At 49.4% G+C, this 23,414-nt stretch overlaps 1 long non-coding RNA gene across 1 annotated transcript; it reads left to right on the top strand.

Moving 5' to 3' along the window:
* The first annotated feature begins 3,903 nt into the window (after window positions 1-3,903).
* On the top strand, window positions 3,904-10,908 carry LOC146007590 (uncharacterized). Its single transcript, XR_014444358.1, has 3 exons — window positions 3,904-4,063; window positions 4,983-5,173; window positions 7,318-10,908. It is a non-coding gene; the product is annotated as an uncharacterized LOC146007590 (long non-coding RNA).
* Window positions 10,909-23,414: the final 12,506 nt, after the last annotated feature.

Consider the following 23,414-nt stretch of genomic DNA (forward strand, 5'->3'; position numbering starts at 1 on the left):
ACATGTGCAGAGAGACCTGGGTAACACCATGCTGCGCTGCAGGTGGGGCAGATGTAACATGTGCAGAGAGACCTGGGTAACACCATGCTGCGCTGCAGGTGGGGCAGATGTAACATGTGCAGAGAGACCTGGGTAACACCATGCTGCGCTGCAGGTGGGGCAGATGTAACATGTGCAGAGAGACCTGGGTAACACCATGCTGCGCTGCAGGTGGGGCAGATGTAACATGTGCAGAGAGAGCTGGGTAACACCATGCTGCGCTGCAGGTGGGGCAAATGTAACATGTGCAGAGAGACCTGGGTAACACCATGCTGCGCTGCAGGTGGGGCAGATGTAACATGTGCAGAGAGAGCTGGGTAACACCATGCTGCGCTGCAGGTGGGGCAGATGTAACATGTGCAGAGAGACCTGGGTAACACCATGCTGCGCTGCAGGTGGGGCAGATGTAACATGTGCAGAGAGACCTGGGTAACACCATGCTGCGCTGCAGGTGGGGCAGATGTAACGTGTGCAGAGAGACCTGGGTAACACCATGCTGCGCTGCAGGTGGGGCAGATGTAACGTGTGCAGAGAGAGCTGGGTAACACCATGCTGCGCTGCTGGTGGGGCAGATGTAACATGTGCAGAGAGACCTGGGTAACACCATGCTGCGCTGCAGGTGGGGCAGATGTAACATGTGCAGAGAGACCTGGGTAACACCATGCTGCGCTGCAGGTGGGGCAGATGTAACATGTGCAGAGAGAGCTGGGTAACACCATGCTGCGCTGCAGGTGGGGCAGATGTAACATGTGCAGAGAGAGCTGGGTAACACCATGCTGCGCTGCAGGTGGGGCAGATGTAACATGTGCAGAGAGACCTGGGTAACACCATGCTGCGCTGCAGGTGGGGCAGATGTAACATGTGCAGAGAGAGCTGGGTAACACCATGCTGCGCTGCAGGTGGGGCAGATGTAACATGTGCAGAGAGACCTGGGTAACACCATGCTGCGCTGCAGGTGGGGCAGATGTAACATGTGCAGAGAGACCTGGGTAACACCATGCTGCGCTGCAGGTGGGGCAGATGTAACATGTGCAGAGAGAGCTGGGTAACACCATGCTGCGCTGCAGGTGGGGCAGATGTAACATGTGCAGAGAGACCTGGGTAACACCATGCTGCGCTGCAGGTGGGGCAGATGTAACATGTGCAGAGAGAGATTTGGGCGAGTTATTTGTTTCTGTGTAGGGTAAATATTGGATGCTTTATATTTACACTGCACATTAGAATTCAGTTTGAACACACCCCACCCAAATGTATCTCTCTTTGCATGTTACATCTGCCCCACCTGCAGTGCAGCAGGGTTCTTCCCAATTGAGAAAGATTTTGCGCTCTATCCCCAGTGACAACTTGTGTCTGCAGACAGCCCCTTTCCCCACTGTAGGTCTCCAGCCTGGCATTTAGGGGAGATCACTAGTTTCCTGTGACTTGGAGCGAGCCCGCAAGGGGGGGGGACGGGGGGGGGGGACGGGGCGATCCACGTTCCCCCCTTGTCGGGATTTCGGCGGTCGGGATTTCATACTGCTTCCCTACGGACAGACAGCCACTTACCCGGTCATACATGCCCTCCTCTGGCCAGTCTGTCCCATCCCACGAGGTGACACGCCCTCTGTCCTCTCTCTGTACGCAACTCTTGTGGGATGTAGACCTGTGGGACCCTGCACAGGCGGTTACAGCGGGAAATAGAGGAGTCGTTGGCTGCAAGGTATGCCTGAGGGGGACTAAAGAGAGAGTAGGGCAGGGGGGGCAGAGGCGGTCCTGCAGCGATGCATACCCCACAGCAGAGAGAGCCGGCACAGGGAAGGGTGATCCCTGGAGAGGACAAGGGCCTGTGCAGTGCTGTGAGCTGCTAACCTGTAAGGAGCGGGGGCTGCGCAGCTGTGTGACCAGGAATGGCACCAGGAGAGCCAGGCTCCTCCAAGTCCCCTACTGCTGCCACCTGCCAGAGGGAAGGGAACCGCGCTGCCCCCATTAGTTGCCAACCACAGGAGGAGCCCCAAACCCGGAGAGAACAGAATGATGTGTGCTGCCGAGGTGTCCTACATAGTGCCTGCCCGTGGGGGAGCCGAGAGGGTGAAGACTAGAACCTCGAGGAAGAAGGTGCTGAAGGGGTAAATTACCTGGGAGCACACCCAGCCGGAGGATTCTCCCGGGGTTGCTCCGAAGAAGATAGAGGACGCAGCAAGTGGAGACCAAGGACTGCAGGCACCGCGGAGGACACCCGCTGTCGAGGAAGGACACGCAAAGGACCCCTAGCTGGAGACCTGTATAAGCCCCCTCAGTGGTGCGGAGCTGCCCCTAGAGTTGCCTGTCCGAAAGTGAGTTTTGAACACTAGGCAACATCAAGGACAAGAGCCGCGCAGAGGACAGGGGACAACCCAGTGGAGGAGAGGACAGAGGAAGATCCCCAGCCTGATAGGAGCCGGGGGTGGAAGCAGAGGCCGACCCAGAACAGCACGACAGGCGGAGCCATGGACGACCCAGCACCTCCTGCTGCAGGAGCCGATGACACAGACAGGACACAAGACAGAGATCCTCTGGGAGCAGCCACAGCCATTACACCGCAACTGCGGAGCGCAGCATCCCGGGCGTGCTGTGTAGCGAATCCAGAGAGACTTGTGATGCAGTGGCGGTGAGTACCCCCTAATCCCGGGTGCTTGTGGCCCTCCTTCCTGATATTTCCCCATATATTAATAGGTACGTGTGTCATATTGCAGGTTGTTTTATTAGTGATCTATCTAAAGTGCAAGAGTAATGCAGGTATTTCACAATTATATATATAATATATATATATATATATATATATATATATATATATACACACACACACACAATTACACACTGTGGATGAGATGTTTTTGGCATTTTGGACTGGCTCCCATCGACCAATCGGGTTCTTCCTGAACTTACCCACCTCCTTTTGGCAGACTATGGTTTGATCTTGGTGTCTCGCAATAATTGGGTCTTCCTAGTTTGTGGTATCTTATCCGCAGTAATGAAGGTGGTGATCCCTTATCTATTATTACATTGGCATACGTGTGGGAGGGTGACTATAGCGGGACTTAAACTTGAGTGGAATTGAAGGTGTTAATATAAGCATGCAAAGGTCCTAATTTATCAAGGAGTGATAAAACTCGCTGTGAATGATAACACATGTTGCATATGATAAATAGTGCTCCAACCAATCCGCCCCAACCGCCATGTTTTCAGCCCCTGTCATTTGTAAAAAAAATGACTGTTAGGGGTGGATTGGCTGGTGTACCAATTATCATACGCAACAAGTGTTATCAGTCACGACGATTGTTATCACTCGTTGAAAAATGAGTAACTCTGTAGCGCTTTTAGAGGCTCCTACCCCTCGGCCTGCATGAAGAAGGGCTGAGTGTGCGTCCATGTTGCTTTTACTGCAATGTTACCAGGACCCGGTGAACGTGCAGGTCATTTGGTTATGTAGCCAATATCGGACTGCATGTTCAGCCTACGGGGGTGGTCGATAACGATATTGAGTGTACACAAGCCCTTGTGAGCGATATTATTATTATTATTATTTAAATCCTAACGTGTGCATGGGACGTCACATTTATCTAGCACTGTCCATAATGTGACAATATGCAGCTCATTGGTTGCTGAGGCCAACTTCTCTTTCGCATTACTGGCCAGATTTCCTCCTCTCTGCATTCCACAGCATTGATCTTGCTAACGATGTCCTCAAGCACGGCCGACAGAGGATGTTGCTGACTATGTTTGGGAGTGCGCATAGTCAGCCATGTAGGGGGTAATTCACTCCTGATTGCAAGACTAAAAATGTGGAGGCCGGGCGATTAAGGAATGTCTGCGCATGCATATAGGTCCTAGTGCTCAGGCCATCCACTGATGAAATACAGCGTCTCTTTTTTTTTTTTTTTATAATCAGTTTCCATAAGCAAGATGATTGACAGGGACCCAGTGTTTGGGGGTATGACCCGTCCGTTTTCTGAACGTGTCTGGGAAGGCGTGTGACATCCCCTCTGGCCTCGATTGCAGCCACCGAGTAAGTTCTGGGCTTGGCACAGGCTGCACACACTGGGAAAATCATTCAGTGGTGAGTGAGTTGCGAATGGATTTAGCTATTCGCAGGTAGAGTGGCCAATCCCAGGAACAGCGGGATCCTGGGATTGGGCCCCAACATTGGCCGGATTTCTAGATTGGGCTGTGCACCCACTCAAATGCTGCCCGGCTTCTCCCGTCCCTGGCTCTGCGCAGCGTGATGTAGTCAGAGGTCAGGCTGCGCAGGGCCGCAGCGCCCACCCGCCCGGCATTTGTTATATTAAGTAAACCAATCCTGGGATTGAGCATTTTACAATCCCATATCTCCGGATTAGAAAAATGCCCAGGGATTGTTATCCCTAAGCGCAAACCATTCGCAGGTTGGCACGGGGTGGGATTACACTCTGTCGCTATAACTAATAGCAGTATAGTCATAAGGTGCTGCTAAAACTGACCGGAGCGATCAGGTCTGAATAACCCCCATCGGGCGTAGCAACCCTTCTAATAACCGGGTCGAATGGCCGAGTTGGTCGACCTGGGTTATTTGGTTGGGAGCTTTCACACCGCACCTCATAACATCAACCCTGCAATAATTCGGGTTTAAGGTGCGATGCGAAAGGGGTATGGTTTTGTTTGTTTTTGGTGTCAATGCCAGCTGGGTATCTGTATATAGGGTAAGGGTTGATACCCAGGTTGGCACTGTCCTGGGTTACACCCATAACAGACATATAAGAGAGCCCATATCCAGCCGCACGCGCAGTCTCTATCCCTGTGCAAAGTGGGGATTCGGGATGATTTGCGATTCCATCGTAGACTCTGATGTTCTGTGCACTGTGTCTCGGACTAATCTGAGGGCAAGGAATCACAGTGTGAGCTCTGCACTAAGTCATTAGCCACTATTAATGTCATCGTTTCATTCATAGATGAAAACTGTACCTGCTAGAATCGTTTCCTAACCAGAAGCCGCATAACTGCGATACTTACACATAGGAGAAGACTTCCATCTAGATTATCTGATTTACTGAGAATGGAGAACGGAATGCAGGAGAAGAATCACATCGCTAATAAGCTATTGAATATAACCTTGGAGATCATCTGCCTGCTGACTGGGGAGGTAAAGTCACATGGACATCACTCTTATCTCTATTACTGACACGGGGACCTGACTGGGGAGGTGAGTGGGTCTGGGAGCGTCACAGTGACATCACTCTTATCTCCATTACTGACACGGGGACCTGACTGGGGAGGTGAGGGGGTCTGGGAGCGTCACAGTGACATCACTCTTATCTCTATTACTATCAGAGGGACCTGACTGGGGAGATGAGGGGGTCTGGGAGCGTCACAGTGACATCACTCTTATCTCTATTACTATCAGAGGGACCTGACTGGGGAGATGAGGGGGTCTGGGAGCGTCACAGTGACACCACTCTTATCTCCATTACTAACACAGGGACCTGACTGGGGAGGTGAGGGGGTCTGGGAGTGTCACAGTGACATCACTCTCACCTCTATTACTATCAGAGGGACCTGACTGGGGAGGTGAGGGGGTCTGGGAGCGTCACAGTGACACCACTTGTATCTCTATCGCTAACACAGGGACCTGACTGGGGAGGTGAGTAAGGGGACGTTATATTTTAACACTGGAGGATGTGACCGCGGAGGTGTCTGCTGGGAATAAGAAGTTCTACAGTAACACTGAGGGATGTGACCAAATAGGTGACTGCTGGGAATGGGACATTATACAGTAACACCGGGGGATGTGACCAGAGAGGTGACTGCTGGGAATGGGACGTTATACTGTAACACCGGGGGATGTGACCAGGGAGGTGACTGCTGGGAATGGGACATTATACAGTAACACAGGGGAGGTGACTGGGGAAGTGACTGCTGGGAATGGGATGTTATACAGTAACACTGAGGGATGTGACCAGAGAGGTGATTACTGGGAATGGGACATTATACAGTAACACTGGTGGGTGTGACCGGAGAGGTGACTGCTGGGAATGGGACAATATACAGTAACACCGGGGGATGTGACCGGAGAGGTGATTGCTGGGAATGGGACAATATACAGTAACACAGGGGGATGTGACCTGAGAGGAGATCGCTGGGAATGGGACATTATACAGTAACACTGTTTGATGTGACCGTAGAGGTGACTGCTGGGAATGGGACATTATACAGTAACACAGGGGGATGTGACCGGAGAGGTGACTGCGGGGAATGGGATGTTATACAGTAACACTGGGGATGTGACCGGAGAGGCGACTGCTGGGAATGGGACATTAAAGAATAACACCAGGTATGTGATCGGAGAGGTGACTGCTGGGAATGGGAGATTATACAGTAACACCAGGGGATGTGACTGGAGAGGTGACTGCTGGGAATGGGGATATTATACAGTAACACAGGGAGATGTGACCAGAGAGGTGACTGCTGGGAATGGGACATTATACTGTAACACTGGGGGATGTGACCGGAGAGGTGACTGCTGGGAATGGGACATTATACTGTAACACTGGGGGATGTGACTGGAGAGGTGCCTGCTGGGAATGGGACATTATACAGTAACATTGGGGAATGTGACAGGAGAGGTGCCTGCTGGGAATGGGACATTATACAGTAACACAGGGGGATGTGACCGGAGAGGTGACTGCGGGGAATGGGATGTTATACAGTAACACTGGGTATGTGACCGGAGAGGCGACTGCTGGGAATGGGACATTAAAGAATAACACCAGGTATGTGATCGGAGAGGTGATTGCTGGGAATGGGAGATTATACAGTAACACCAGGGGATGTGACTGGAGAGGTGACTGCTGGGAATGGGGATATTATACAGTAACACAGGGAGATGTGACCAGAGAGGTGACTGCTGGGAATGGGACATTATACTGTAACACTGGGGGATGTGACCGGAGAGGTGACTGCTGGGAATGGGACATTATACAGTAACATTGGGGGATGTGACCGGAGAGGTGACTGATGGGAATGGGACGATATACAGTAACACAGGGGGATGTGACCAGAGAGGTGACTGCTGGGAATGGGACATTTTACAGTAACACCGGGGGATGTGACCAGAGGGGTGCCTGCTGGGAATGGGGCATTATACAGTAACACCGGGGATGATTTGCGATTCCATGGTAGACTCTGATGTTCTGTGCACTGTGTCTCGGACTAATCTGAGGGCAAGGAATCAGTGTGAGCTCTGCACTAAGTCATTAGCCATTATTAATGTCATCGTTTCATTCATAGATGAAAACTGTACCTGCTAGAATCATTTCCTAACCAGAAGCCGCATAACTGCGATACTTACACATAGGAGAAGACTTCCATCTAGATTATCTGATTTACTGAGAATGGAGAACGGAATGGAGGAGAAGAATCACATCGCTAATAAGCTATAGAATATAACCTTGGAGATCATCTGCCTGCTGACTGGGGAGCTAAAGTCACATGGACATCACTCTTATCTCTATTACTGACACAGGGACCTGACTGGGGAGGTGAGGGGGTCTGGGAGCGTCACAGTGACATCACTCTTATCTCCATTACTGACACGGGGACCTGACTGGGGAGGTGAGGGGGTCTGGGAGTGTCTTAGTGACATCACTCTTATCTCTATTACTAACACAGGGACCTGACTGGGGATGTAAGGGGGTCTGGGAGTGTCTCAGTGACATCACTCTCACCTCTATTACTATCAGAGGGACCTGACTGGGGAGGTGAGGGGGTCTGGGAGTGTCACAGTGACATCACTCTCACCTCTATTACTATCAGAGGGACCTGACTGGGGAGGTGAGGGGGTCTGGGAGCGTCACAGTGACACCACTTGTATCTCTATCGCTAACACAGGGACCTGACTGGGGAGGTGAGTGAGGGGACATTATATTTTAACACTGGAGGTTGTGACCGCGGAGGTGTCTGCTGGGAATAAGAAGTTCTACAGAAACACTGAGGGATGTGACCAAATAGGTGACTGCTGGGAATGGGACATTATACAGTAACACAGGGGGATGTGACCGGAGAGGTGATTGCTGGGAATGGGGCAATATACAGTAACACCGTGGGATGTGACCGGAGAGGTGACTGCTGGGAATGGGGCAATATACAGTAACACCATGGGATGTGACCGGAGAGGTGATTGCTGGGAATGGGACATTATACAGTAACACTGGTGGATGTGACCAGAGAGGTGACTGCTGGGAATGGGACAATATACAGTAACACCGGGGGATGTGACCAGAGAGGTGATTGCTGGGAATGGGACAATATACAGTAACACAGGGGGATGTGACCTGAGAGGAGATCGCTGGGAATGGGACATTATACAGTAACACTGTTTGATGTGACCCGAGAGGTGACTGCTGGGAATGGTACATTATACAGTAACACAGGGGGATGTGACCTGAGAGGTGACTGCTGGGAATTGGATGTTATACAGTAACACTGGGGATAAGACCGGAGAGGCGACTGCTGGGAATGGGACATTAAAGAATAACACCAGGTATGTGATCGGAGAGGTGACTGCTGGGAATGGGAGATTATACAGTAACACCAGGGGATGTGACTGGAGAGGTGACTGCTGGGAATGGGGATATTATACAGTAACATTGGGGAATGTGACAGGAGAGGTGCCTGCTGGGAATGGGACATTATACCGTTACACCGGGGGATGTGACCGGAGAGGTGACTGATGGCAATGGGACGATATACAGTAACACAGGGGGATGTGACCAGAGAGGTGACTGCTGGGAATGGGACATTTTACAGTAACACCGGGGGATGTGACCAGAGGGGTGCCTGCTGGGAATGGGGCATTATACAGTAACACCGGGGAATGTGACCAGAGAGGTGACTGCTGGGAATGGGACATTATACAGTAACAACGGTGGATGTGACCGTAGAGGTGACTGCTGGGAATGGGACATTATACAGTAACACAGGGGGATGTGACCAGAGAGGTGATTGCTGGGAATGGGACTTTATACAGTAACACTGGGGATGTGACCGGAGAGGTGACTGCTGGGAATGGGGCGTTATACTGTAACACCGGGGGATGTGACCAGAGAGGTGACTACTGGGAATGGGACATTATACAGTAACACAGGGGGATGTGACCGGAGAAGTGACTGCTGGGAATGGGACATTATACAGTAACACAGGGGGATGTGACCAGAGAGGTGACTCCTGGGAATGGGACGTTAAAGAATAACACCGGGTATGTGACCGAAGAGATGACTGCTGGGAATGGGATATTATACAGTAACACCAGGGGATGTGACTGGAGAGGTGACTGCTGGGTATGGGGATATTATACAGTAACACCGGGGAATGTGACCAGAGAGGTGCCTGCTGGGAATGGGACAATATACAGTAACACCGGGGAATGTGACCGGAGAGGTGACTGCTGGGAATGGGACGATATACAGTAACACCCGGGATGTGACCAGTAAGGTGACTGCTTGGATTGGGACGTTGTTCAGTAATAATTACATGTAATTATAGCAGCTCACCCTGTATAGCACTGGCTTACTGACGCATTGTGTGCAACTATAGTAGCCTTCCCTGTATAGCACTGGCTTACTGACGCATGCATTGTGTGTAACTATAGTAGCCTACTCTGTAATAGCACTGGCTTACTGACGCATTGTGTGCAACTATAGTAGCCTACTCTGTAATAGCACTGGCTTACTGACGCATTGTGTGTAACTATAGTAGCCTTCCCTGTATAGCACTGGCTTACTGACACATGCATTGTGTGTAACTATAGTAGCCTACTCTGTAATAGCACTGGCTTACTGACGCATTGTGTGCAACTATAGTAGCCTACTCTGTATAACACTGGCTTACTGACGCATTGGGTGACATTCTATGGGATGAGATAATCTGACTTTGGCGAATTTTATCGCAAAAACGTCAGTTTTCGCACTTTTTCCCTAAGTCGCATATTTAATGAGATGCGAAAATCTGCAAAAAGTGCGGTTTTGCCGCAAAATCGCACTTTTTCGCCAGAACTCGCATCCAGATGTTTTCACATTGAAAAGTATACAATTCGCATATTTAATAAGATGCGAATTTGAAAAATGTGTCTAAAAATCTAAAAATAATCAGACCAGGTTGTGATATGCGATTTGGCCAGAACCCTGCACAGATCATAGAGATCTGTGCATGGCCCTGTGTTAAAAAATGTGGAAAAGTGTTTTTTGACAAAAAAATAGTGAGCCGGGGCTGGTTCCAAAAATATGGAGGACAAAAAGCATAGGGGTCCCCCGTATTTCTGAAACCAGCCCCGGACTCTTGGACCGTTCCTGGTTCCAAAAATATGGGGGACAAAATATCTGGGGGTCCCCCTTATTTTGAAACCAGCACCGGGCTCCAACAGCCCTCGGTGTCATGCCACAGCCGGGGGGACACTTTTTATATAAGGTCCCCCGGCCGAAACATGAGCACCGTGGCTGTTCAGCCTTGGACGGGGTACCTGGAGGAGTGGGGACCCACCCATAAAGGGGTCCCCCCCCCCCAGGCTTCACCCGTCCAGGGCTGAAGCCCGGGGCTGTCACCGGCGTCCGTGGCCAGTGGACGCCGGCCTGATATGGTTAAATCTTACATACATAACATTGCTTGATACAGGAGAACTACAAGTACTAGCAGACCTCCCCCGCATGCTGGAACTTGGAGAACCACAAGTCCCAGCATGCGGGGCATTAATGGGCCCACTGGGACTTGTAGTCCACCTGTAAAAAGAATGTTAAAAGAAAACACACACACAGAGAAGTAAAACTTTATTACACACACATTCACACACCTCACTTTTACAACCACATACTTACCGATCCAGGTCCAGCGCTGTCCTCTTCACAGCCGGCTCCCCCCGCACTGACAGCAGGGAGAACCGACTATCTCCGATGCCGCTAACAGCTTCTGTTGCGCTGTCCCAGCGCTACAGAGGCTGAGAGCGTCTTTGGCTTATGCGTCTCCATGGAGACGCATAGCTCAGCCGAGACGCACCGGCCAATCACGCTCTCAGCCTCTGTAGCGCTGTTAGCGGCATCGGAGATAGTCGGTTCTCCCCGCTGTCAGTGCGGGGGGAGGCGGCTGTGAAGAGGACAGCGTGGGCAGGGGTCCTGGGGGAATGGGGACCCCCCAAAGAAGGGGTCCCCCCTCCAGAGCTTACCTGCCCACGCTGAAGCCCGGGCTGTCCTCGATGCCCCTGGGCAGTGGGCATCGAGCTTATACTTGTGTAAAAAGATAGAAAAACGATTGTATACTGCTGTGGAACTATGAGTCCCAGCAAGCCTGCACCACATGCAGGGACTTGGAGAACCACAAGTCCCAGCATGTGGGGCAATAAAGGGCCCGCTGGGACATGTAGTCCCACAGTAGCACAAATGGTTAAATAAATACAAACACACACACACATGTACAGTACAACTTTATTACACACGGAGTCCATTCATCCATACATACCTATGTTGCCATGAAGGATCGGTCCCCTTGTCCTGTAGAATCCACTGGGGTACCTGTGGAGAGAAAACATACTCACAGACGTCTTCAGTGCTTGTCCGGGAGCCCAGCAGCACTGTAATCACTGTCCCGTCCACCAGCCAATCATGGACTGGGACAACCACCATGGCGGACCGCCCAGCGGGTTGCAGCTGACCGCCGACCGCCCAGCGGGTTGCAGCTGGAGCCATACTCCATTATTCTCTGGCTACCGCAGGAACTTGGGATTGGACATAAACTAAGAGGTATTGCCGCACTAAGTGTTTTTTTCCCCCAAAAGTAATTGTGGATTAAACCCATTGTGGACACAAAGTGTGACTAATTCCCTAACCATTCATTCCACGCCACTGTTCTTATATTTACAGTGACAGCCTCATGTGAACTTAGAGTCTTGTCTAACTGAATGTACAGAGGCGCTAGGAATCCGGAGTTGGTTATAACAGGAATATACCTCATGAAATCCTTTATGAGGAGCTGATATGTTTTATATTATTATTATTGTTTTTACACCAATTGTGTTTAGATAATTGAATTGTGTTTATATAATTGAATTGTGTTTAGATAATTGAATTGTGTTTAGATAATTGAATTGTGTTTATATAATTGAATATTTGTAAGTGAAAAATTGCTATTCTTACAGTGATGTGTGCGGCGCTCTCTGTTACTGTTAGGTGCACTATTGTACTAATCTGATAGGTTCCAGAGTATTTAATATATATATAGTGTTCATAAGCAATTTCCAGCATTGCCGTGGGAGCAGCCTTATTATCAATGTTCTTTATAGATTATTCTTTATCATTCATGTATATATATATTCAGGCTTGATAACGGTAATAAACCGAAACGTTGCTGGACTTTTGTGTCTGTTGCTTTGTTCTATCCTGAAAGACCCACGAGTGCCACTACCGTCTCTTCCTATACGTTTGTGCGGGAGCACACGAGGAGGCACCGGGGCAGCATTATCTATTATCTCAAGGAGTGCCCTGAAAATCTTCTTTATATATATATATATTGAATAGTGGAGCGATATTCTTTATTCTCGCACCCGATTGTTCTGTTTGTATATGATGTGCCCACTCTGACTTTCTTACAGACTTCTGGGACCGAGGATTTCATACAGCAGGGAGCAGTGGTCCTAGAAATAATGTGGGGTCCTCGTGCAAATGTACTCAAAGTGACATACTTGGAGTATACAGCTGGACCCGTATATATCCATTGGTTTTATTTGTCTGTAACTACTATGCACCTGTAATTAGAGATGAGCGCGTACAGATCCTAGAGATCCGAACACCCCCGAACTTACCTGTTCTGAAGCATTCACAAGCTGTTCGCGTCCATCCCACCGATAATACGAACCGAAAACAAGGCCAAAACGTCATCATCCTCCCGCATCGGATTCTCACGAGACCGGATCTCTATAAGTCCCGGCTTCCATCGTCATCTTCGCTTGGCACGGATGTGTCCATACTGTCTGCAGAGAGGGGAGGGGACATACACATGGGCATGCTATGGGGGCTGCAGGTGGGGGACAAACTAAAGGGGGAACTAACAGGCTGCCTAACTTTATGGGGGCTTGTGAAAACAAAAGGGGGAACTACTGAGTGGCAGGGTACAACTACTAAGGGGAACTACTGTAATGGACTCACTAGGGGTGAGATGTAGTAATATACATCGCTGGCCGGCCGCAGTGATTCTAGCACATATGTAATAACGTATGCGGCTAGTAGGGTTACCACCCGTCCAGGATTACTCCGGACAGTCCGGTAATTGACACCGGCGTCCGGAGTCCGGAAGGGTGGCTGTCCCGGACTATATATAGTCCGGGAATTGATCTCCAACCCCCCCCCCCCCCCCGCCCGGCCGCTGCGCCGGCACCGCAGATTACATTACTGCGGTGCGGGCAGCCATCAGCGACAGTGTGTGAGTGGCAGACATCGGAAGGGTCCCGAGCCGCGCCATCCCCGCACGCACAGCAGTACTGGGATTGTAGGAGGGGACGCGGTCACGCGGCGGCCGCACCAACCAATGGCGGAGAGGTGGCTGCTGCGTGACCGCGTCCCCTCCCACACTCCCAGTAATGCTGTGGGGGGGATGGCGCGGTCATATATGTATATACAATGGTATAAAGTTGGAGATGAAGCATAATACCACAAAGCAACGGTTACTATAATCAGGCAAGTCGTTTGCTTTAACTTGTATTTGCACCTTTCTTCAACTTTGCTATTTAATTTTGCATTGGGCTACGTTTTTCCTAAAAAAAGGTTTAGTTAATAAAACAAGCATCTTAAAAGATACCTCATGCTTTGAATGGTGCCCAATGGAAATTTGCTGCACCTGAATAGCATACAGAAGAAAAATGGGTTTATTATGTTATTGGTGCAGCTCTATAGTGAAGTGCAGTGAGAATTCCCCATGAACAGACTCAGACCAGAGGAAACCCCCACGGTCCAGGTATTAAGTATATCCATGCTTGGCCACAGGTGACTTAATTAGTAACTCAGTCAGTCTGATTTAACCATCTGTGCTGAGCCATGGATATACCTAAAACCTGGACCGTTGGGGTGCCTTGAGGACTGCGTTTGGGAACCTCTGCCTTAGACTCAGACCCCGTATGTGGAGCAGAGACGGCTTGTGAGGACTTCCGCTGCACCACCATGAGTATCGAGTTTTGCATGCCGTTTGGTCTGCCGGTGTCATAGGAGAGTGGGGGGCACAGCCCACTGCTGGGGGTGGGGGGACCCCGGACAAACACTGGCAGGCTGCTGTAGTAGGAAACATTTTTTCCTGTCAAATGCTGATGGGCTTATTTGGATGAGGGGCCTGGAGCTGCAGTTCCATCCACCCCATTGTTTATCTGGACCTGCCCCTACATAGTGTTACATCATAACCAGTGTGAGAAACCCTCTGATTATTAAGTGTTCTCCCCCCCAAAAAACACAACACCACCCCACCATATTTTGAAATAGAATAGAATAGAAATACCTGAATATGCTAATACTGTGCCTCTCATTGGTGCATTTTAACATCAATCACCATAAGGGGCAAATATCAGATAAAATATATAATAAGCAAATTACCCCAGTATCAGTTGGAGCCTATGTATTACTATGCTGCAGGCTGGTGAGTAATGATTTGGGATGGAGCAGATGTTAGGGGAAGATGTGATGGCAATGGGACAGAGGATGAGATTTTACCATGAGACATACCAGCCAACTGCCACCATTGCTGCCACACAGTCCCAATCTGTGGCCTTGCAGGGGAGGTGCTTATGGGGTAGTGGGTGGGGCTTTACACAATATTTCTACAGATTTTATAATAAACTACTCAATACATTCATGGGAATACATATTCTCAATGGCTGGTTTTCTCTATGCCAGTAACAAATATGGCCACCGGAGTGCAGTGCTGAGAGCTGATTGGCCAGTTTGAATCCTATGGACAGGTATACAACCCATGCAGACTGGACCATCAGTGGCATTTGATGAGTTGAAGCGGTTGAAGCAGTTTATGCGGATGTGCTAGACTCTTGCCTCTGGAAGAGCGAACTAGACTGTCTCGGCATCTAGTGTTATACTTCCGGCTTTGGTTCCTGATACACAGCGCACAATAAAATCTGTGCTTTCCCTGGATTTTTTTATTTTATATTTTCCTTTGCAGCATCTAACATCTGGAGATGAGCAGAAGAGAGCTGAGACGGCTCCTCCAGGACCAGAGAAGATGGAGGAGCCGTCATGAAGATCCTGGTAAGTGATGTTAGGGGCAGTGATTCTATACTAAGGGGGCAATTTTTCAGGGCCTGGGGAGAGATGAAGTACCAAACCGCCAGCTCCTAACTGCCACCCAAAATGACAGTAAGGAGCTGACTGGCTGGTACTTTATCTCTCTCAACACTGTACCTTTCTAGATGCTGTGATAAATCTCCCCCTCTGTCCTCTCACCCTGTGTGGCATGCGGGCGGCAGTTGAAGTTAGCTGCACATTAGTATATGTCCTACCTTATACTCTGGGGGGAGATTCATGACAGCTTGGAGAGAGATCAGATGGGGAGAGGTAAAGGAGACCATTTATCAGTGAGTTTTTGTGATTTAAAACCCAATGTGTATGATAAGTGTTGCTCCAGCCAATCAGCTCCTGTCATGTGTCTGAAAAAATGATAGTTGGGGCTGATTGGCTGGATTTATCATACACATTGGGTTTTAAATAGCTAAAACTCATGATATATGCGCCCCCAAAGTGGTGTATGTACTAAAACTTGGAGAGAGATATAGTGGACAAAGAATGACTGCCAACTAACCAGCTCTCAACTGCCATTTTACAAATACATCATGTGACATGCCAGCTAGGAGCTGATTGGCTGATACTTAATCTCTGTCTCTCTAAGCACTGATAAATCTCCCTCCATGTCATTGTACCCTATGTGGCATGCGGGTGACATTTGGAGATGTGGCCCCCATACATCAGCAATGAACTGGGGCAATTTGGCATTTTACAGATGATTGTGTAAATGAAATCTACAATGTACGGGGGTCACAGATGGCAGATTCTGATCATAGTGATTGGGATTGGTAACGCAGGTTTTCATACAATCTAATATATAAAAGCAAAAATGTGTCTGTCTTTCTATACAAATCCACAATTTACAAGGGAAGATCGTGACATTTTACAAACGAGCGCATTAAAACATGGCTGAGGCAACTAAAAAAAATCCAAATAAAAATGAATTACTGTTAATGTTTTATTAATTAATAACCACCATTTTTGCTTTACGCTCATATCTATGTTCAAGCATAACTCCGGAATGACTGCAACAATTTACACCGGACTTGGTACACATATTTCTTACAATCTGGGAACAAACACTGTGGGGGCTGAGGCACCAGCACAGAGTATTTCAGCAGAAAGCATAACTCCAGAATGGCTGGAGCAATTTACACAAAACTTCGTACACATATGACTTACAATCTGGGAACAAACACTGTGGGGGTAAGACAGCCCTAGCACCCCTAAGGAGTGAGGCACCAGCACCAAATAGTACGCATATCAATTACAATCTGTGAACAAATACTGTGGGGTTACCACGCCCCCTAGCACCCCTAGGGGTGGGGCAGCAGCACAGAGTATATCAGGACATGCATGATATCAGAGGTGTACCTATATATTCGTGGGCCCCATAGCAATAGTTTGTAAGGGCCCCCTATTTAGCAACTGATGGTGATAAATGTATGTAAAACATATTATTACACAGCAAAGATGGGCCCCTTCAGCTCGGGGCCCCATAGCAGCTGCACCCCTTGCACATATGGTAGTTACACCCTTGCATGATATGTCAGCATACCTCCCAACTTTGTGACGTTTAAAATAGTGCCCGAAAAGGGGGCGTGGCGTATACAAATAAGGGTGCTGCTTACGCAAATTAGGCTACGCCCTCGTTTCCGGTCACGAATAGATGCTGTGCGCATACGCACAACGTCTATTCTGTGAGATTGGGGGGGTTGGGACTCCCAACTGCCCCCCGCAGCGGGACACTGCCGGCCGCGGGAGGGACGCGGAAACGTCCCCAAAAATCGGGACGTTCCTGCGTTTAGCGGGACAGTTGGGAGGTATGTGTCAGTGATGACAGGGCTGCATGTGACAGGGACAGTGACATGATGTGAGGAGGGGAATGGAGATAGCATGAAGAGTCTATGGGGGGGGGGAAATCCTGCACCGCACACCCTAATTGTACACACACATCGAGAGGTGCTATCATGCTGGGACTTGTAGTTCTACAAAGAAAGGACACTACAGTGCTGATGCCCATGCTATAATAATTATAATAAGCTCTGCTTTCTAATATTGTGCAATAACAAGGTTCTATATATAGTATATTATAGTATAGTAATACTAGTTTGGTATTTATGCAGATTTATAGGGGGCTTTTTGAGGGTAAAAACATAGTATGAGGGATCCACAAGAGACGATGTCACCTTTCAAGAGTCAGATCTGAAATCACTGATATATATCATAGTTACCTCCCCTCCTGCATTCTGCAGGAGACTCCCTGACATAGCAGCAATCTCCCTCATTAGTCTAGCAATCTCCCTCATGTCACCTAGCCCACATTACACTGTTACATCATAGTTACCTCCCCTCCTGCATTCTGCAGGAGACTCCCTGACATAGCAGCAATCTTCCTTAATTAGTCTAGCAATCTCCCTCATGTCACCTAGCCCACATTACACTGTTACATCATAGTTACCTCCCCCTCCTGCATTCTGCAGGAGACTCCCTGACATAGCAGCAATCTCCCTCATTAGTCTAGCAATCTCCCTCATGTCACCTAGCCCACATTACACTGTTACATCATAGTTACCTACCCTCCTGCATTCTGCAGGAGACTCCGTGACATAGCAGCAATCTCCCTCATTAGTCTAGCAATCTCCCTCATGTCACCTAGCCCACATTACACTGTTACATCATAGTTACCTCCCCCCTGCATTCTGCAGGAGACTCCCTGACATAGCAGCAATCTCCCTCTCTCCCTCATTAGTCTAGTAATCTCCCTCATGTCACCTAACCCACATTACACTGTTACATCATAGTTACCTCCCCCCTGGATTCTGCAGCAGACTCCCTGACATAGCAGCAATCTCCCTCATTAGTCTAGCAATCTCCCTCATGTCACCTAACCCACATTACATTTTTAATTTTTTGGGGAAAAAAAGAATGAGAGAAAGATACGTTTACATTAAATCACCAGCATCATTTCCCAGCACTTTTCCAAGTATAGTAGCTCTTAGTAACTGCTTTGGAGCTCATCTACATTTGGATATAAGTCATTTTAAAAGATTCCTCTCAGATGTAGCAGTACACGCCCACGCTTCTAGGTGCCACGTTCACAATCTCTTTTCACAATCTCTCCATATATGGAACTAGACACGCCCTTTGGGTGGAGCATGACACGCCCCCTCAATGGGGCGCTGTGCAAAATTCTACTACCAACTATAATCTCCCTGAAACTCATTTTCAAAAGTAGTCAAGTATGATATACATCTGTAATGTATGGGCGCAGATTGAGGAATCTCTAAATTGGGGAAGGGATCTCTATATTGGGGGGGGGGGGGGGGGATAATCACAGAATTTATGAAAATATTTTTTTTGTTGAGTCTGTGAATCATTTCTTTGTGGTTACTAGTGATGTATGGGGGCCACAGCGGTACATGGGGGCCACAGCGGTACATGGGGCCTGATTTGGGTTCAGTTGTAGTTTTCCAAACAATTGCAGAACTGTATCTGCTGACTCCAGCATGCGGAGGAGCGACCAGCACAGGACAAGGCCGCCCGCTGGCTGGGTCCCTCCATGTGATGAGATTGCAAACTATAAAAACAAAACAACAACCAGTAAAAATGCATTTTAATTTGAATTTAATATTTAACTTTGTTACTGTACAAATAACATATTGTATACATATATTGCTGAACTGGATTATTGGCTATTTGGACTTGTGCTATTCTATCTTAGGAGCTGGGTTTTCATGTTTGGAAATTGCCAAGTTAGCAAATGGATAAATACATATAACAAAAATAAATCAAAACACAAACCCCTAAATGTTATTGCTGTAATTACTTTGGCTGCTATATAATGTATATATTTTCAGATGACGCTTCGGAGACCGTGTTTGAGGAGCGGCTGCGGTCCGAGCGCAGAAGAAGAAGAACTCGCCAGCAACATCATGAGCAGCCGTCATCAGGAGAAGCATCTGCTCGTCTGCAGCGACCACAACGAGAGGACAGAAGCCGTTCTCCTCCACCTGCTTCTGCTTCAGCGAGGGACAGACCAGGCCCAGATCATCCTCCCGGGCCAAGCCATTTTCACCAACCCTGTCAGCAACCAGCAGAGAATGGGCCGAATCTCCCAGCCATCGTTTCGGAGATCAACTTCATCATCACGTCGCCCATGCTGCTGGAGATCAGCGGGCGGAACCTCCCAGCCTTCATGCTATTTTTCGGCGGACCAGGTGAGGATTTCCAGGTCATGGAGGCAGAGATCACCAGCAACAATCTTCCGGCCAGGTTGGTGGAGATCAGCGATCTGAACAACCCTCCCATGGTGGCAGACATCTGCGGATTCCCAGCTCACCATGCTACAGAGGAGGAAGCCGCAGAATCCTGTGTCATCTGTCTGATGGACTTCGTGCCGGGAGAGCTGGTGGCCGTCCTGCCCTGCAGCCACATTTTCCACGCAAGCTGCATCTACGAGTGGACGGACACAAACCCCAGCTGCCCCGTGTGCCGAGGACCGTGCATCCCATCGCCGGTCATGTTCCGGATCTCCTGAGTACGGCAGGAGGATAAAGATCTACATCACCGTACAATCAGGTAATTCCTCCTATATCTCTCTGCTGTTATCCTGTTTCCTTCTCTCTTCCCTCTTTTTCTCACTCTTTCCATATTTCTCTGTTTCTTTTCCTTCTCTTCTCTCCTTTCCATACTATCCCAGCTCTCTGTGCAATTCCATCAGCACTCTGCCATCTTCTATCTCCCCTGCTCTCCCCGCCCTCCTGCGGCGTGGAGCAGATGTATTTGCAGACACAGGGGGAGATTCTCTAAACTAAAAATGAGGTAAAAACCCCGTTATCAGGGTGTTTACCGCATTTTGGGATGCTCTAAGCATCCCCCGCCGGGTTACCGCGACGGGTGGCATCGCCAGAAAAATCTGGCGATGCCCCATAGAAGCCTATGGGCTTCTAACACGAATCCACCGCCGCCCCACACTGACCCACCGCCGCCCCGCACTGACCCCCCCCCCCCCTCACTGTGTCTGGGCAGCACAGAGCTGTGCTGCCCGGACCTCCTCCTCCCTGCACTATGATCCTCAATCCTGCGTGATCTGTATTATGGAGTTCCAAAATGGAGAGCGGGTGTCAGTTCTGCCCTGTGGCCACAGATTTCATCCGAGCTGCATCTACGTGTGGACGGACTCAAATCCCAGCTGTCCTGTGTGCCGCAGACAATCCACTCGGTGGCCGGGCCTGTGTCGTCTCTCCTGAATACACCGAGAACATGAAGATCTTCTCCACCGTACATCGTGGTAATTCCTTCTATCTCTCTCCTCACAGGTGTTATCCCATTTTGGGTCTTCTTCTCTCTCCTCTTTTCTTTACACTCTTTTCTGTCTTTCGCACCATCACAACCGCTCTATCCCATCCCAGCAGCTTTCAGCTGCCTCTATTACACCCCACCCACACTCCTGCGGCCTAGGGCTGACATGACTTGGGAGCATTTTGCCACTCGTCACCGTTAGCGGTGAGGGTCCCGAGGGATTTTCCCTGTTATCTCCTGAATACACGGTGACACTATTGGCTCGTGTTCTCCGTGCAGGTTTATCAGGAATTTCAGGTTTTTACCTCGGGCCAAGTCGTCTCACCCCCTCCTACCACTCACTTAGCATTAGTCATGTTAGTATTTGGTTTTACTACACTCCACACATACTCCTGTGGCCATTTTGGGTTTTCTTCTCGCTCCTCTTTTCACAACCTCTCTATCCCATCCCATCAGCTTTCAGCTGCCTCTATTACACACCACCCACACTCCTGCGGCCTAGGGCTGACACGACTTGGGAGCATTTTGCCACTCGTCACCGTTAGCGGTGAGGGTCCCGAGGGATTTTCCCTGTTATCTCCTGAATACACGGTGACACTATTGGCTCGTGTTCTCCGTGCAGGTTTATCAGGAATTTCAGGTTTTTACCTCGGGCCAAGTCGTCTCACCCCCTCCTCCCCCCTCACTTGGTATTAGTCAGGTTGGTAATTATTTTTACTACACCCCACCCACACTCATGCGGCCTAGGGCTGACATGACTTGGGAGCATTTTGCCACTCGTCACCGTTAGCGGTGAAGGTCCCGAGGGATTTTCCCTGTTATCTCCTGAATACACGGTGACACTATCGGCTCGTGTTCTCCGTGCAGGTTTATCAGGAATTTCAGGTTTTTACCTCGGGCCAAGTCGTCTCACCCCCTCCTCCCCCCTCACTTGGTATTAGTCAGGTTGGTAATTATTTTTACTACACCCCACCCACACTCATGCGGCCTAGGGCTGACACGACTTGGGAGCATTTTGCCACTCGTCACCGTTAGCGGTGAGGGTCCCGAGGGATTTTCCCTGTTATCTCCTGAATACTCGGTGACACTATTGGCTCGTGTTCTCCGTGCAGGTTTATCAGGAATTTCAGGTTTTACCTCGGGCCAAGTCGTCTCACCCCCTCCTCCCCCCTCACTTGGTATTAGTCAGGTTGGTAATTATTTTTACTACACTCCACCCACACTCCTGCGGCCTAGGGCTGACACAACTTGGGAGCATTTTGCCACTCGTCACCGTTAGCGGTGAGGGTCCCGAGGGATTTTCCCTGTTATCTCCTGAATACACGGTGACACTATTGGCTCGTGTTCTCCGTGCAGGTTTATCAGGAATTTCAGGTTTTTACCTCGGGCCAAGTCGTCTCACCCCCTCCTCCCCCCTCACTTGGTATTAGTCAGGTTAGTAATTATTTTTACTACACCCCACCCACACTCCTGCAGCCTAGGGCTGACACGACTTGAGAGCTTTGCCACTCGTCACCGTTAGCGGTGAGGGTCCCGAGGGATTTTGTCCTGTTTTTGCCTGAATACACGGTGACACTATTGGCTCGTGTTCTCCGTGCAGGTTTATCAGGTTTTTACCTCGGGCCAAGTCATCTCACCCCCCCCCCCCCCTCACTTGGTATTAGTCAGGTTGGTATTTGTCTCTTTTACACTTCTCCAACACTCCTGCGGCCGATGGCACAGAAACTCAAATACTAAATTAGCATATTGGGCCCGAATCATAATCCAAAGCTGTAGTGGCACATTCAGTAAAGTACTGATATTTGGTACCCTGCGCATGTGTTGGACCCATACTGCCCATGTACAGTATGTGTCCACAACATTGGTTGAACTATGGCATCAGACAGTCAGTGATTGATAGTCTGATGCTGCTTGGGGATGGCATGGGGATGGAGGTTGTTTGTGAAAGATGGGGCCAGGATCTACTTCGGAGGACTGAGATTTTCAGACCTGATCGGAGTAGATTCCATGGTCGGCTTGCATGACCCAACTGGGTCGGAGCTGGCCAAAGTTGTCACAGGAGATCGGATACTGCAGCCCAGGATGCCGTTCCGATCAGTAAAGCAGCAGGAGGTGCAATGCCTATCATTGTATATAGGTCTATTCGTCAGGTGGTGTGGGGGTGGGCTAGCGGTTTGGGGTTGGGGCCGCCTGTGTCGACCAGTCAGCTGCTCCATGCACTAGTTTTTATAGTGTAATCCTGCTTGATCGGCAGGGCGGCTCCTTCAACGATCTGCTTCCCCACTTTCTACACCACATCACGAATAGACAAGACTTGGGAGCATTTGCCACTCGTCACCGTTAGCGGTGAGGGTCCCGAGGGATTTTCCCTGTTTTCTCCTGAATACACGGTGACACTATTGGCTCGTGTTATCCGTGCAGTTTTTTCAGGTTTTTCAGGTTTTCACCTCGGGCCAAGTCATCCCACCCCCTTACTCCCTTGGCATTAGTCAGGTTGTTATTTCTATAGTTCTGGAGATGTGGACATTTTGATTGTAGGCTAGCTAGGGGCTGACTCTTTTAGCCTGGATTCCCCACCCACCCTAGCCCAAACTTTTTTTTTCTTTTTTCTTGCCTGTTGGGGTTGGTCAACCTCTCTGTGGTGGGAAATAACGTCAGTCCAGTGGCTAATGCGCTGCTTTATGGAGGTGCGCTCTCTTTTCAGGGTGTGGTATGACTGTCCAACAATCGGGATCATGACAGTCAGTATACCGACATCGGAATCCC

This window comes from Crinia signifera, chromosome 6 (genome assembly GCF_055691185.1).
Source record: "Crinia signifera chromosome 6, ASM5569118v1, whole genome shotgun sequence".
NCBI classification, from domain to species: Eukaryota; Metazoa; Chordata; class Amphibia; order Anura; family Myobatrachidae; genus Crinia; species Crinia signifera.